The sequence below is a fragment of the Grammomys surdaster genome, unplaced genomic scaffold (genome assembly GCF_004785775.1).
Source record: "Grammomys surdaster isolate TR1022 unplaced genomic scaffold, NIH_TR_1.0 99, whole genome shotgun sequence".
NCBI lineage: Eukaryota > Metazoa > Chordata > Mammalia > Rodentia > Muridae > Grammomys > Grammomys surdaster.
This window is the reverse complement of record NW_021604578.1, coordinates 10,313,492-10,331,679: the sequence shown is the minus strand read 5'-3', so window position 1 is coordinate 10,331,679 and position 18,188 is coordinate 10,313,492.

Here is an 18,188-nt window from a genome sequence, read left to right as displayed (position 1 = left end):
AATTTTGGGTCAAAGGTTTTATGGGTGGGTTGGTGGTCTCCTTCATTCACTGGAAGTCTCTACAGGAGATGGCCACTTTAGGCTTCATGTTTCCTGCTGCTAGGTGTCTCAGCTATTGTTACCTCCAAATCCTCTCAGGAGCCTACCCTGTTCTAGTTCTCTGGCTTATCCCAGAGATGTCCTCCCCCCGCCAATATCCCTTCTCTCTCAGTCCTTTCACCCCACCCCTGTTCTCCCCTCACCTGATTCCCAAGCCTGTTTGCCTCTCTTCCCCTCTCCCACCTAGTTCCCTCTCTCCATCCACTTCCTATGCCTATTTTATTTCTCCTTTTCAGTGAAATTCAAGCACCCTCCCTTGGATCCTCCTTGTTACTTAGTTTCTTTGGGCCTATGGATTGTAGCATGGTTATCCTGTACTTTATGGCTAATATCCTCTTATAAATTAGGACATACCATGTGAATCTTTCTCTGTCTGTGTTACCTCATTCAGGTGGGCCTTTTTAGTTCTATCCATTTGCTTGTAAATTTTGTGTCATTGTTTTTTAATAGCTGAGTACTATTCTATATGTAAATATAACACAGTTTTTAACAAATCTATAATTGAGGGACACCTGAGTTCTCAAGAATTTAAACTCCAACAAACCAAATAATCTAATTAAAAATGGGGTACAGAGCTAAACATAGAATTCTCAATAGAGAAATCTCTAATGGCAGAGAAGCACTTAAAGAATTGTTCAATGTCCTTAGTCATTAGTGAAATCCAAATCAATCCATCCCATCTGCATACGCCAAATTCAGACACTATTGCTGATGCCAAGAAACGCTTGCTGACAGATGCCTGGCATAGCTGTCCCCTGAGAGAGTTTACCATAGCCTGACCAACACAGATGTGTATGCTTGAAGCCAACCATTGGACTGAGCATGGAGACTCTAGTAGAGGAGTTAGGGGAAGGACCAAAGGAGCTGAAGGGGTTGGCAACCCCATAAGAAGAACAACAATATCAACCCACTAGACACTCCAGAGCTCCCAGGAACTAAACCACCAAGCAGAGTACACATGGAGGAATTCACAGCTTCAGCTGCATATGTAGCAGAGTATTGCCTTATCTGACATCAGTGGGAGCCGAGGGCCTTGGTCCTGTGGAGGCTGGATACCCCATCATAGGGAAATGTAAGGGTGGTGAGGCAGGAGTGGGTGGGTTGGTGGGGGAGTACCCTCACTGAAGCGGGGGGGAGGGTCATGATGGGGATCTTCAGAGGGGAAACTTGGAAGGGGAATAACATTTGAAACATAAATAAATAAAATAACCAATAAAAACCAAACCAAACAAACAAACAAAAACCGACTCTGAGATTCCATTATACACCTGTCAAAATGGCCAAGATAAAAAACTCAAGTGACAGCTCTTGCTTGGAGGATGTGGAGCAAGGACAACACATTTCCATTGCTGGTGGGAGCACAAACTTGTATAACCACTTTGGAAATCAGTCTGGTGGTTTCTCAGACAGTTAGGACTAGTTGGTACCTCAAGAAGCAGCTATAACCACTCCTGTGCATATACCCAAAAGATGTTCCACCATACCACAAGCATACTTGCTCTACTATGTTCCATTGTATGAGGACATAGTGAGAAGAAGCCCTCAGCAGACTCCAAATTTACTGAACCTTTGATCACTACACTCCAGAACTGTGAAAATAAACCCTTGCTGCTCATGAGCTTGCAAGTTTACGGAATTTTGCTACAGCAATCCAAACTGATTCAGGCATCCCTCCCAAGGCAGAAATGACTGAATAGCTGAGTTAAGTAGTTGAAGTGTAATGATACATGCCTTACCTCAGGGAACCTCCTAAAGATCTATCTCTCTAGGAATGTTAGATAGAGTCTTTTGTGTCCATGTCTGACCAAGCACAGTTTAACTTAGTGCTTTTCAAAGGGGGACAATTTTGACTATATGATCATTAAGCAGTGTCTAGAGACATTTTCACTTATAACAGCTAGGGAGAGACTGCCAGGTAATTTTTGGCATATGAATAGACAAATGAGTAAAGGAAAACAGAGTCCAGAAATATACACACATTATATAGTAATTTAATTTTTAAGATGGTAAAATAATCAAATGAAATAATTGAAGGCTGAGTTAGTACATGATACTAGCATAAGTTAATATACATATGGAAAAATTGAATCTTCACCTCCAAGTTCATATCACAAGGGAAAATTAATTCACAATAGAGGCTGAATTAAAAATTAAAATATGACTAGAAGAAAATGTGGAACATACACACATTTAAATTAGTGATAGGCCAAGATGTTTTTAACATGATATTGAAAATAACCATATAGACTAAAAAATTAGATTGCTCATTAGTAGGCATGACTAAGCAAATGAGTAAGCAAGGCACTGATTGAGTTGCAAGATTTGCAAAGTACATCTGACAAAGGAGTGAGTCAATTTTAAGTAAAGAATTCTACACAGAATAAGAAAAAGACCTCTCTACCAACCTCAGCCAAAATAGATAAAGTGTTTCAATAGATGCTTCACAGATGTCTAGTTAACACAGTAAGGAGTGTCAACACCATCATCCTTTGGGGGACTTCATTGACAACTAAAATAAGAGAGTACTGTGCACACACCAGAAAGGCCAACATTAAAGATTGATGACACAGAACACTCATAAGAAGATGGAACTACAGCACACTTAACTGGAAAAATCCCACATACTTAACACCAAAACAGTATGTAAACAGAGTTTGCCAATCCTATATACTGTAATATAATCTGTGGAAATGAGCCTCTGGCACATGTGACAATGTGGAGAAAATTTCACAGGCATAATGCTGGGTTAAAGAATGAAGAAAAAGCCCTGATGTGCCTGGTATGATTCCATTTCCAGGAAGTTCCAAAACAAAAATAATGCAACATAAAAAGAAAAAAAAATGATACTTTTGGGAAGAAAATTGACTAAAACAGCATGTTACAGAACATGGATATATTCTACTTCATAGTACATCCATAAGCTATTCGTGTATGTCCATTGGTTAAAACAGTGTCACTAGCCTTTATGCACTTCTCTGCATGTAAATTTATAGAAAAGGAGGAGGAGGAGGAAGAGGAGGAGGAAGAGAAGAAGAAGAATTTTATGTGGTAGAAAATAGAGTTCATCTTATACAAGTACTAACATGATTAAATATAAGTAATGAATGGAAATTTGACGAATAATTCTGTTAGACACAGTATTTTTTTAAATAACCAAAGAAACTTTAAAAGTAAGTGTGTGGCCTTAAAATGTCTCTTAGAGAACTACACTGATTTGACTTAGATTATTTCCAAGGTCGACTCTCGCTGTCGAAAGGTAGTAGGAATCACATGTTACTGAATGCAAGTCACAATGTTTTTATATTAACAAGCCCTGAGTACATGTTTGGTATCTGTTCTCCCCTCACTCCCTCCTTTTTTCCTTCCTTCCTTCATGATTGATTTGAATAATTCTTTTTTGGAGCTAACTTATATTTGGATCATTAATGATCCAAAGTACTGTACTAACAAATTTTTAATATAATCATACAAAAAAATGAATCAGATATGTTGGATTTGTTTAACATTTCAAGACAACTATTTTAAGTAAACTGATAGTTTGTGTTAAGACTCTGTCCAGTGGCTCTTCAGTAAGAATAGTTTAGAAAGTAGCTATCATCTTTTCTGATAAGAAATAGAAAAAGGAACTAGTAGTCTTAAAAAGGAATATGACGAAGGAGAACCATACTGTAACTGGAGAAAAGATCCCTTCAATCACAAGGAAGTTATAGATTGCTTTTGCATACATGTCAAAGATCCCTTCCATTTTTGGCCAAATCACAACATAGGGTAGTCAACTTATAATTGGTTCTATTTTCCAAGAACATCATTATGAAAACTAATCTTAGGATTGAGGAAACTTACAGAATTTACAGTTGCTTTATGCTGTTGTTGAACATTTTGCTTTTCTAGTGTTTTGTTTGTTTGTTTGTTTGTTTGTTTTTGAGACACAGTCTCTCTGGGTAGTGCAATCTGGTCTTGAGCTTGGAATCTTTCTGCTCTCACCTTTCTAGTTGTTGAGATAACAGGTGAGGAGCACTGGGCCTCTGCTTATTCATTGGAAATACTAGTCTTTAGTATCTTTTGTTTAGTAATAAGGAGAACTTTTACCAACTGTTTTCCCTTCCCCTGCTTTTTTTTTGGAATAAATTATAAATTGTAGAATTTATTGAAATGGATTTCTTGACTCTAAAACCTTGATAGAATTAAATTACTGTTGAGTGAGTTTAGACTTACTACTTGGGAAAGATCTTACACTTGGATTTTAATGTCATTAGCTTTTCTGAAGGCCTATATAAATTCATTGTATATAAATTTACATTGTAAAGAAGAGTTAAGGCATTCTACTATAGAACCCTTATACAGTTTATAAAGACATGTTTCTCACATAATTTCTTCTCAAATTGCATTGTCTTTCAGCCTAAGAATTAATCAGTAATGATTTGTGGAACAAATACAGTACAGTCTGTTTTCAAACATATCTAGTTCATCAAAATTCTATGTATTATATAATGCCTTGAAAATTGTATGTTTTCAATGTTTAAATGAATAGTCTGTGTACCCTGAAGATGGGTTTAACTTGGTCATGCATAGACCATATTTAGAATCTCATAATCCTCAGACACAGTGAGCCAAAGTGTATGTGTGTTTGTGTGTGTGTGTGTGTGTGTGTGTGTGTGTATTTGTGTGAGATTTTTCCCCCTTTATCCATTAGTGGACATCTAGGCTGATTCCATTATCATAGTGTAGAAACACTTGTTTCTGGTAGGCACATGTAGAGGTCAGAAATTGACATTGTCATGTCCTTGTTAATTAATTAATTCATTCATTCATTCTCTCTCTGTTTCTCTCTGTCTCTCTCTGTCTCTGTCTCTGTCTCTCTCTCTCTCTCCCTCTCTCTCTCTGATGCAGGGTCTCTCACTATACCTTGAGTTCACAGTTTTAGCTACACTGGTTGCCTAGTGGGACCCAGGGATCTGTTTATCTACATCTACATCTGTTGAAGCTATAGATATATATTCCCATGCCCAGCTTCTATGTAGGTGCTCCGGAATCTGATCAGACCCTCATACTTGTGTGGTGGACTCTAATCACTGAGTCATTTCCTTGGATTGTGAATCAAACATAAGAAGTGCAATATGACATTTTGTTCTGGTGCATAGCGTTATTAGAAAATGATGAACATTTTATTTTTTAAACAATAAGTTTTGTTTATTAGACAATAATGTTGTCTTAGAGATATTGTAGAGTCTGATTATCTGTATATATACATGGATACTGACATGTGCAATTGTGCACACATGCACACACCAAATAACCTAAGATGTAAAATACTGATTTTTTTACTTAGTCCATCATTTAAAATGCTTTTCTGTGTGACTGAAGGACTCTATAATATATGCCACATTTCTTCACTGCTAGTAATTTCTCTGTCCTTTATATAATGGGTTAATGAGCATCTGGATACATACTTTTTTTTTTAAATTTGAAGTTGGGATTACTTAAAATAGGTCACCAGCTGTGAAAATGCAGGTTAGAGACCTTTCCACTATATTCTGCATAAGCATGTTTGGCTCATTGTTTGCTTGTTAGATATACATATTATAATTTTACTTTTCTTATTTATAAGTGAACCTCATTTTTTAAGTTTGCATTTTTGAATATCTAGTGAGATTAAAATTTAAACACTCATCTTCCCAGGACCTGCTTTTGCCATTATCTTTGTTTATTTGATTTAGGATTTTCTTAACTATTAGAATAACCTCTTTTCTGATCCATCTTATTCTAATGGGTAGCTTTTATATTTATCACTTAGGTATGTATTTGATTTCAGCATAAAAAAGTAAAGAAATAGAAAAAATGGACATCATTTGATACTATTTTATAGAAAAAACCCTCTGGACAAGAAGAAGCTGTGTTTACTTAATAGGAGATACTGTTTATAGTGTGACATATAATCTTTGACATATAGTTAGTTTTGTTCCTGCTGTGTCATTGCTTTCAAACTATGGTGAAGAGAAGCCAACTAGTTAACCTGTTTCTACCCGCCTGAGACTATCCAACACTGGAAGCAATATTATCAGTTCTGAATCTCCATGTCGAGATGGTTTGTGGCAATGTCAAGATGTTGAAACCATGCCTAGGTCATTGCTCATTAAAGATGTTCTTTGGACCAACAGAAACCAAGAAAAGGATGCTAAGTAGCATTCCTTCAAGGCAGCACAGAACATTCTGTCCTTACAGAAATACTCAGAGCTCTGTCTTGCTGTTGGAGCACTTACTATTCATCTGTTCGTATTTGTGCTTGTCTTGTTTTCTTAGAAACAGTGGATATATCGGGGAAAGAACCTTTAAAAACCATTATCCTTTGGCTTTTTCTGTGCACACAAACTTCCTCACCATTTGTTATATACTAATATTTCTCCCTAAGTATGTTGTATAACTTTTAAAGAATGATTTATTTCATAGCGATAAATCAATATGCCCTGCCAGTTATTCTTGTTATGCATTTCATTTGAAGTTTTGGTGAATGTTAATTTCATTTCCTTCTTTGGGCTTTTTGTCTTCTTGAGACCATGAGGTTGTACCTTGTTGTACTTTATGTCTTATCATCTTTGGTTTCTTATGTGACTCCTTCACATTCTTAGTCTTTCTGTTTTCTGTTGTTATGATCTCATATTCTCCCAATTCACCCTGATCAGCTACCATATTAAAGGGCTGGCCATATATTCTGTATATCCATATACTTCATACTATGCCCATCGGTAGATGTTGCTCCTGCTCTCATACATAGATGGTCAAATGTTGATCTTTTTGCTATTTAGCATTTGCCTTTCTACTATCTAAACATTTTGATTCATTATTAGTCAATTATTAAAGGTAATAAAATGACCATCTTTCCCAGAAAGAACTTGTAGTATTGGTATAATATTAAACTACCAATTTAGCAATTTAACAATTCAGGAAAAATCAGTTCAACAGCATGAGATGAATGATAGTCAATAACATTGTGACTCTCTCTACAGTGAATTTTTTTTTTTTTTTTTACAAACAGATTGGATATATCAGTCTGGCCCATTTTTAGCTGGGGTTTTCCTGATTCCTTTTGAGGCCATGGAAATTTCTATAAAAATGGAAATAATTACACATTTAATTGCAGTTCCAAAAATTTGCATTCTTGGATAAAACTGGCTTAAGCCCTGTCCCACCGTTGCTGTAATTGCAGTACTGTCTACTGTTAATTTGCATTTTAATTAAGCTTTAAACATTTAACTAGAGGATGGTCCAATAGAAGATCCTATAATGGTCTCAGTAATTGGTAGGCAAGAGTTATTATTTTTTTTATATTGCTATTTTAGCAGAGAGAAATCTGCCCAGCATGGATGGGGAAAAGCTGATAACCTTCAAAACAGGCTCTTTACTTTGGGGCTGTGATAAGAAAATCTGGAGTCAGGAATGGGGAAATCAGGAGAGACTGATATCAAGGGACCTCAGTGATGACAAGGACCACTCAAATTGTTGAAATTTATCCTAGAACCTTTCACTAGTTGGGGCAAAATGTTGTCTTTTTTTTTTCTTTTGAGCTCCCTAAGATACATTTAATTCAGATATACCAAACCTGACATTTTTGTTGTGATTTTGTGTCTTCAAGTCCTGATAGAAGCAGCCTATACTGGATTTTGTTGCTAACTCGCTGATTTAAATGTTAAAAACATTTTCCTAATCTATTTCCTTTAAAGTACTATGGGGAGGGACATGAAAGTAAGATGACCTACTCTCAAATGATCTGCCCTTAGAAGAACCTTCTTTAAATCTTGCAAACAGAGTGCTGGTGTCTTCAACATGATCTGGGAGGAGAGTTTAGTGGGCATAGCAGGTGTTGTTTCAAATATAATTACACATGTTTCTTCTGTGGTTTCCCTTAGGTGAGTCAGCAGCTATAGTTTATGATGAAATTAACAGTCTACAATGTGGTTCTTTAGAAGGAATTCTCAAAAATATAAGGCACAAATCTCATGGGTAGTGGATATGAAGTGCTAAAGCAAAACAGCCTTATCCCAGTGAAATCTCCAACGTATGTGTTGGGATTATGGTCGTAGTGTCAGTAATAAAACCAGTCTGACCCAAGAGTGAGCAAAATTGCCTAGGTTCTCTGGAGAAAATGTGAATGATGGTTTGTAAAGGAGACTCTTCAAACTGCAGTATAATCAGAGGCCATCTGTAGTATATCTAGGCTGCTTCTTAAGCTTTTAAAAGCAAGCTTTACTGAGTGATGATCGGTTTCTAAATGTCTGATCACATGAGGATTACCCCGTAAGACAAACTACCCAGTTATATACAAAATTCCTTAGAGTCAGTAAACTTCTTTTGTGTATGGATTCCCAGTTCATTCTTTTTAGCTCAGATTTTACTGTGTGGTCAGCTATGAGCTAAAAATAATAATCTGTTCATTTTATTATATCTTGTTTTAGGATGTGTATATATATATATATAGGACTTAGCCAGGAGACATAGAAACTTCTTGGGGGAGAAAATAATATTTGCAATTTGAATCTAGAAATCTTCTACCTAGCACTAAGGGAGACTAATAAAGCATGTAACAGATTTTGAGGCCAAAGGTAGATGCTGACTACCATGCTGGGAGTAAATGATCGTTTATCCTTTTACAGCAACTATTTGATGTTAGATATTTTATTGAGGAAGAATCATAAATACACACACTTGATGATATTATCCAGGAAGAATGTTACACTGAGGAAAACCATGCTTAAAGATCTCAGGGAGAAAATACACGGACCAGCTAGCATGAGTATAGTCTTACATGTCCATCTTGTGCAAATTCAGTACAGTTTAGAACAAGCCATAAGTCTGCAAGGCTAAGAAAATGCTTCTTCTTTCAGAATCTTTCAGTCAGCTTTACTTAGTTCCAGTTACAGCAAAACCCTTGTTAAATAAGTAAATGGACACTCCCTGATAATGCAGAGGTATCCCAGAGGAGCTATGTGGGTCAAATATTTACTTTTGTGCAGAAGTTTATACATAAAAGCAAAGTCATACAGATAACAGTAGTCAAAAGTGTTAAGGGGCCTTATTTCCAAAGAGAGCTAGAGACAACACCTGATTTAAGAACTTAGCCATTTCTAACCATTTTAGAAATTTAAGGGATATGACTTAGAAAAGATATTAAAAAAATTCTAATGAGGATGTTGATGTGAAGATTAAGATAATTGTAAGAAAGATATGATTTCAACTGCATAGGATGTTTATATTAAAATATGACTGTGTGCATATAAAAATTGTGTGTGTGTGTGTGTAAGAACTATATTCTATTATATGACTTAAGAAAATTTATTTTTTTTAATTTTGTATTTATTGATGCATTTCTACATGTCAAGCCTTAAACTAAGTGCTAGAAACATGGACTATCCACGAACTTCAATACATTTTTATCTTCACAGAGCTTTTGGGTAGTAGAAGAGACATGAGCATGTGTGCTGGAGGAAGCCGTAGTTCTCTGAGACTTCCCGGGGGTGCCCCTTTTACACAGTAGCACCCTGTGGTGGACTTGATCTCTGGGATTCTCAACCCAAATGACAACTGAATAGACTAAGTAACTCAGAGAATGCATTTGTTTACAGAACGTTAATATTTCACTCTGTGCTACAGATAGACTTCTTCTTAGATAGAAAGTTCCTGTAGCCCCTAATTCTCGTTCTTAGTATCCTGTGGCATCTTAAATAGCACCTTACACATAGAGCAGGCACTTAAGACAAACTTTTGGAATGCAACGAAAATGTTTGCTTGATGGGGAAAATAAAACATGTCTCACAGACAGATGCAGCTATCAGATGGCCTAACTCTTCTTAGGTAGTCTCTCAGAGCCTTTATAGTTGTGTCATGTGGCTGAGGCCAATGGCAGATCTCTGGTGGAGGCAGCTTACCATTCATTCTTGAAGTATGAAAACTTTTCTGGCATTCTAAAGAGTCTAACCCTTCTGTGGGTAAACTTTTTCTTATTAGTTGGGGAGGAACAGAGCTAAATATCTGTAAGCTACTCTGTTAATTAAAAATAAATATTTGTTAAAAAGTCACCATTTGTTCCAGTCCCACCTTCCGTTTTTTTCATTCCTGCCTACCTAACACCATGTCAGTATTCAAGATTGCTCAGGAGCCTTCTTATTTACCTCATCTGTAAACTCCATTACCTTTTAAACGACTGTGTAGCTGAAGCAAATGGTCTGTGAAGCATATTAAAAAAACTGAAGGCAAACATTTCATGCTTAAATAGCTGCCGTGGTAGTCAGTGTAATGGGCTGGAATTTCAAATATACCCAGTGAAGAATCACACCTTGTGTCCATATCATATCATCCTATGGCTGTCACTAAGATATCATGTGTAGATGTCCTGTGTACATCTTACTTTAGCTGTGAATGTATAAGGAGATTCAAACAAGTATCTTTCTTTGGAGAAGAAGGGCCTTTGGAGAGCAAATACAAGAAAAAAACTTCAGAGTGGTTTCATTTTTCATCACAGATGGTCTTTGGGAATGTTAGTATTTTATACACTAGCACGTGGGTATCAAAAATTGCTTGTCATATTTCATGGAAATGTATAGCCATATAGCTTTCTCCCAAGAGGGTATACCTTTCCCATGTCACTATCGAGACAGAATAGTTCTCCCATTCTTGAGCACTTCCTACCGCACAGTAAACAGCTATATTTTCCGAGGTATTGTGACAACAGATTGGATGATCTGAGTTCATGGTGATCAGGGGTTACATGGGTACCCTGTTTACCAAAAGTTCTAGTCAAAGTATCCTCATAGATACAAGTTAGTTCTCTGAAGTATTTAATCAAAGATAGCGAACATCCCCAGTGCCTCTGGCCTGAGCACTATGAAAGTATTTAAAAGAAAAAAAAAACATGCTTCCTGCATCTCAGGTCCTGACGAGTACATCTGAACCCACTTTTCAATCAGCATTGGGCCACCAGCTTTTCTTGAAAAGAGTCATTCACTTGTCAACATTTGGACAGACAGAAAGGAAAGGAATTACTAAGGCTATCTTACTATGCTCTATCCTTGATGAGCTTGGGAAACTGTAGGCAGCACTTCATGCATTCGAATGGTGGTAAAGCAAGGTAAAGTCTATCCACTGCATTTTACTCATCCTAGTAGCATTACATGTATCTACTTAGTTATTTAAAACTCTTCCTCTGCCACCTACTTCCTCACCCTTTGTGCCATGTTTTCCTAAACTCCATTTCCTTATTCTTAAGATCCTAATAGAAGCTGATATTTGTGGGTAAATAAGGCCACGGTGGTGGAAGTCCTGGTGACTTTCCACACAGCGGGTCCCACATACAAGAGAAAGTCTAAGGTTCCAGAGGCTGGAGGCTTTGGTGGTGGCAGGCCTCAAAGACACGAGAAAGTCCTTGGTTCCAAAAGGGTTTATTTTCATAGTGGATGGTAGATGGATCTGGATGTACCCCCCTGAAACTCAGGGCAGACCTGAGTTAAATGAGGAAGGAGAAAGGGGGAGGGTCTGGAGAAGAATGTTTAATTGGCTCCGCCCTCTGTCCTTCATTAGTATGTAAATCTCTCTAGGGCCTGAGGCCTGTAGTCATGCCCTCTACCTGTGCACTTTGGGAGAGGCTGTAATGGCCTACATGACTGAACAATGTAGATCTATGGAGACTAGACTGCGTGTCAGGACCCTGGGTTCTGGGAACATGGCCAAACACCTGCCGTTTCTCCCTTGGAGTCTTGGGGTTCCAGGCCCATGCCCAGCCAAGAACAAAGATACCCTTATGCAGTCCCACAGATATTTCCTTTTTTATAGGCTTTTTAAATTTTTAACTTCTTTTGAGAATTTCATATAGGAGCACTGTATTTACATCATTTCCCTCCCACTCTCCCCAGCAGCTCCTCCCATGTATCCCACATCTTTTTCAAATTCACGACCAGCTGGTGTCCTAGTCCTCTGGTTCTAATATTCTTTCTTTTCTCTTTTCTAAATAAGCAGAGCTCTCAAAAAAAATAGCAGAACTTCTTCTATCTATTGCCCTTTTTTATCATCTGAATGCTAAGCAGGCTATTCTTCATCTTCTACAGATTCAGAAGGCCACTCTTTAGTACACTTGGGCCATTGTGGTTCCTTTTGTGGTGATGCACATTTATAGGACCACCCAGTACAGTTCTACTTGCTATTAAATTACATAAAGTAGTTTATTATCATATAAACTAATGTGACACACACAAATTAGGAGAAGCATTCTTATGAAAACTAGAGAGAATGCTACTCAGGTTTTCTCAAGAAAAGTTGTTGAAGTAGCTGTAAAAGGCCAGTCACAGAAGACTGAGGTAGTATTAAAAAAAAATGCCGATCTTTGATTGCCTCTCAAGTGTCTTACTTCTCATTTCAGAAGAGACAAAGTGCAATCATAGATGATGTGCAGTGGATGTGCCTTATATAAGATGCAGTTGAAAATCCAACTGGAGATTCACACTCAAAGCAAGGGCATAGCCTCGCATCAAGTGTGTAGGAAACTACATCCAATTAAGTGTTTGGCAAGCCAGACCTGAAAGTGACTCTCAAGGCTGTCTTATTGTGATCTGTCTTTGATGAGGTTCCACAGTTGTGAATAGGACATCATTCCATGTACTTGGGTGGCAGTGAAGTAAGATGGTAGTAATAATTTTAAAGGATAGATAAGGTACCCATTTTGAAGATTCCCAATCTCTGCTTATTTAATAAAGTAGCCATCTACTTACTAAAAAAAAATAAGAGTTCTGACCTGAGGCTACAACTGTTCCAAGGCACTAACTGTTCTTTTAGGCAAGGAAAGTTGGAAAAAACATTAGAGATTTTTGGTGTCCTGATGCCCCAGTGATGGAGAAAGATCATCAGGTAACACCTTGGTGTGAGCTAAGGAAAGAAGTTTCTCTATCATTTGGCCTCTGTATGTGCAGTAACAAAGGCATGGATGGGAATTGTAACTTATTGTCATAGGCTGTCTTGGTGAAATGTCAGCAGAGCCTTGAAACGTTTTTATACCTGTTCAGGAACTTTTCTCTGAAACTGCTGACCCCCCCCCACCAAATAATCTCATTATGAAGAGGCATCTCATAGCAGAAATATAATCTCACTATGGAGAAGCATCTAGCAGCAGAAATATGGGTTACTGTATGTTTTCATTATTTTATGCACGAAGCATCAATGAAATCCTCAAATTTCCTTGAGAGCAGGTAATAGTCTCATTGATAGCTTGAATCCTAACTGGCAAGGTATCTGAAACAGGTGCTGAATGCCCATAGAATAATGACATGTTCCCAAATGGGATATTTGGCTCCTTTGCATAACAATTGAAACAGAAATAGCTCGCCTGCGAGAGTTTGTTGAATTTTATTTCCTCTTTCCATTTATTGCTCTCCCTATTGTCATGAGTACTATATAGTATCATGCTGACATATGACTGTTCTGTATTCATTCATTTCTTACAGCTGAAGATGAGGCAGGTTTGCTTCAGTAATGAACTTGGCTTGGTGTCTGTGAGAGTTCCACAATCCTACTCCTGACCGGCAATTTCATTTTTCTGAGTGATTGTTGACAGACTTTCTTTTCGCCTCCTTCACATGCAGCAACAGCCTAGAGGTGAACCAATGTGACAGCCTGGCTGCCTTGTGAAATTTGGTACAGACTGCAGGCCCAGCTGTGATAGAAACCCATCAAGTCCAATATTTTATGTCTTTTTCCATATTGTAGCTCCCATAAGGTAAGGTGGTAAGCTACATTAAGCCCATGTGTCACTTCCCAGGAACTGTAATTAGCATAATCTGCTTCTAGAGTTTTCTGATACTTGAAGAAAAGAAGTTATCAGTTCTCTAACTTATAATTAATGTTTAACAAAAAACAACCCTTTTAGAACTGTCAGTACCTCTTCTGAAACTTTGTAAGAGGCTCTAATTGTATGCAAGATTATATCAAATGACGGGGAAGCAGACAGCTCATGAAACTAAGAACATAAATATAATTTCTAGCATTGATAGAAAAGCATATTTTGAATTTGAAAGTATGAGTAAAAACTGAAGTTGAAATTTGTTGCACAACAAAGATAACTGAGAAGTTTCCTGCAAATGTGGACTCTAAGCATTGCATTTTAAAGAGCCCTTATGTGATAGACTGAATTATGGTCCTCAGGGACATATATCTATGACCTAAGGCTTGGAATGTGTGAATATTGCCTCCTTCAGAAAGGATCTTTTCATAAATAATGAAAATCGTAACCTGAGACAGCCCCTAGATTGCATGGATGGGTCCTAAATCCAGTAAAAACATCTTTGAGAAGGAAAGAAGAGAAGACACATCTGAGGAGATCACGTGGATGAAGACATTGAAACTAGAGTTGTATCTGGAGCCTCTGCGAACTGAACAGTACCAGGAGCAGAGGAAACATGTTTTACCAGAGTCCTGGCACTAGACCCAGACCCATGCAAAAGTAAAGTGTTATGTTAAGTCACCAGCTTGTGATAAATTGTCTCACAGCCCCTGGAAACCAGAACACTGTGGGTCAAAGAACAAGTGAAAAGAAAAACTTCAACCAAATGAAAGTGTGTGAAGAGCAGAACAGGTTTTGTTGCATGCTAATGACTCAGTATCTGGGGAAATTTTATAACACTAAGTGCCCGCATAAGGAGGAGGAGACATCAGTAAATCAACCTCAAATTATCTCTTAAGAAACTAGCAGAGAAGAGCAACACAAGCTCTGAAGTAAACAGAAGCAAAGGAATCTGAAGATTAAAGTAGAGATCAGAAACATAAAAACAAAAGGTTGAGTAAATTATGGAAAACAAAGGCTGGTTGTTTCAGAAAATCAATAGTACAGAGAAACTAGCAGAAACAGACTGATTGAGGCCAGGGTGGGGGAGTCCGGAGAGGAAAAGAAAGGGGTTGAGAAGAGCTGGAAAATGGTGTCAGTATAGATGTCATAGCTGGGGAAGGACTATAACAAGGTGGCATGGGGATGCAGGACCCAAGAGGAGTTGGTTTAGTTCTTGACTGTCCCTTCACATCTCCAGGATTCATGGAGCTCCTCTTTACCGCCAGGTAAAGTCTTGCTTGTCTCTGGGTTAGGGCACAGCTTCCCTCACACCAAGCAGCATGTAGTTTAACATTTTCCCCAGTTCAGTATCATTGCTCTTATCTCCACCAAAGACAAGTTTGTGCTTCTCATGAGGCTCAGGAGGAAAACACTTCAGGGGTGGGGGCTCCCCCTTCCTGGCATCAATTCATTCCCTTGTGAGATTTAGTTCATTTAGGTTTCTTTCTATCCCCCAGTTCTCTGATGGCTAAACTGAAGAATTGACTTTGGAACTCACTTGGCTTGTTCTAAGAAGGTGGGATGTGTAGTCTCTTGTGGTTTCTCTGCATTCTAGCAAGAGACTGACATGTCAGTCTGACATGTTTCTCCTGTGTGCAGGAACTTCTGAATGAACTCTCAGTGTGCCTAAGCGCTTCCTGGGATCTGGATCTAGGGGTTAGTTTGCCAAATGCTGGAACAATGCTGCACAGATGAGCGACTTATCAACTGAAGTTGGTTTCCTTGGAATTCTAGAGGCTGGATGTTCAAGGAGATTTTGCTGACCTTGGGTTCTCCTGCCACATCCCTTCTCAGCTTCTGGTGGCTCCTCTTGCTGCTTGGATCCATGGTCATCATTCTGTCTCTTTCTGTGTCCTATTCTTTTCTTTCTATAATGACAGCAGTCACGTTGGAGGAAAAATTATGAGGGTGGCAACATTCTAACCTCCCCAGTTTGAAGATCCTATTCCAAATTGTTGAGATTAAGACCTCAGCATGAATTTAGGAGGTACACAGTTTAGTCTATATAGAGAGGGTCACATGGTCTGCCTCTCTATTCCTTCTTATTATATCTGTTCTAGCCACACCAGACTCATTGCTGATCTTACGAGTGTACTGAATTCTATCTCATGGAGATGAGCTGTCTTTTGTTGTCCCCTCCCTGGTCTTCGCCTGACTGGCCCATCCTAACTCTCCCTGATCCCATTGCAATGTTTATTCTATGTGGCACCTCCTATCTTGTAAAGTAACATTTAATTTATTGATTATGTGTACTTTTTTAATGAAGTCTCTTCAAAATTATGTAAGAATGGGTTTTTGTGTACTTTTATCGTTACTACATTAGTATACCAGGGGCATATTGGACATTCTTTAATTACTGAAGCAAGAGGACAAGAGTGCTTTGTTGTTGCTGTTTGTTTTTTAATGATTAGCTTTGTGTGCATCCTCTTATTTCTTATTTTTAAGAGATGCCTCTTGAAAGATAAAGAGCATTTCCACTCCCAGAGAAACTTTGGAAGTACTGTATAGATTAACTTAGACAAATTGACATAGGAATCTGCCTGTAACCTGCTGATACCCTCAGTCTCCACTGATGAACTGCAGTAGTTCCTGGGGACTTTAATCATGCAATCCTTTTGTCATGATCAAATGAAGTGACTATTACTTAAGCAGGGTCCATCTTGGCAATTGTTCTGTTTTAGTTCTCCCCCTCTCTGTGTTCTTGAGGTTCATGACTATCTTACATAGTCTCTCAGGTTTGAGTCCACACTCCTAGGAATGGTAATAACCTCTTACTTTGCCTGGATTAATGCATTGTTTCAAACAATGCCAGTGCCCATATAGTGTGATCTCTTTTGTTCCCCTTTTTCCTGTTATTCCTCTTTTGTTTAGCTTATCTGTTTTGAGTTTTTGTCTTATTAAAATTTCTCTTAGTTGGATTCATTCTCCTTGAAAATAACTGTTTTTCCTTTTATAAGTTGTCATTTGGAATAATTCTGGATAAAGATTTCTTAGCATTCGTGGCTAGGGTTGTGGCCCAATAGGCAAGGTGCTTATTGTTTGATCTTGAGGACATGATACCCTCACAAAGCCCACATGATAAAAGGGGAGTGTTGTGGTTTATGCTTTCAATCCCAGGGCTGGGGAGACAGAGATTGTCAGATCTGAGGCTTGTTCACCAGAAAGCTTAGCTTAGTTAGTGAGTACCACGCCAAGAGAGCATGTCTCACAAAAGAAGATGGATGGCACCTGAAAAGAAAGTGTTTAATCTTCTAACCTCCACATGTGTGTGCATATATCACCCATACACATGTACCTACACACACACAAATATATGAGCACACATGCACATATATATACACCACTCACACATTACATAGCTATACATACGACTCACACATCACTTTTACACACACACACACACATACAAACACATATACTTAAACACACACATGTACAGTCATACATAAACACACACAAATGTGTGCATGCACATACATATACACACATACACATAACACATACATAGATCATACACAGATACACATATACACATACAAAACACATAGATACGTACACACGCCACTTGTACATCACTTACACACACAAACATATCCACAAATACACATTCACATACATATATACACACATACACATAAAATACACATAGACACATAGACATACACAGCTACACATATGTGGACACACATACACATACAAAAAACACATACATACATACATACATACATACATACACACACCACATACACACGCATACATACACATACACACACATAGACACATATATGCACATACATACAAATACACACATACAAACACATATATGCACACACTAGATTTATCAGCATTCATAATACTGCATTTATAATACTGAGGGTCATGATGCTATGTTTTTATATACACAAAATGAGAAGAAGAAATTCAGATCTTTTAAAATGTGCAGTTAAAACCAAAGGAAGGTAGATAGTTAGAGGCTATAAGTGGAGAGCTACTAGAGGGAAGGAAAGGAAACAGAGAAGAAAGGAATCAGAAGAAAGGTAGAAGTGAAGGGAGAGTGTTTAGAAAAAGGAAACAAAATGGAAAAAAGGTTCCAAGAGGAAAAAAATAAAGAGAATAGATAATATTGAGGAATGATACCTATGCCTGAGACCTTGTGCAACTTGATTCTTTCTTCTTCTTCTTCCTCTTCTTCTTCTTCTTCTTCTTCTTCTTCTTCTTCTTCTTCTTCTTC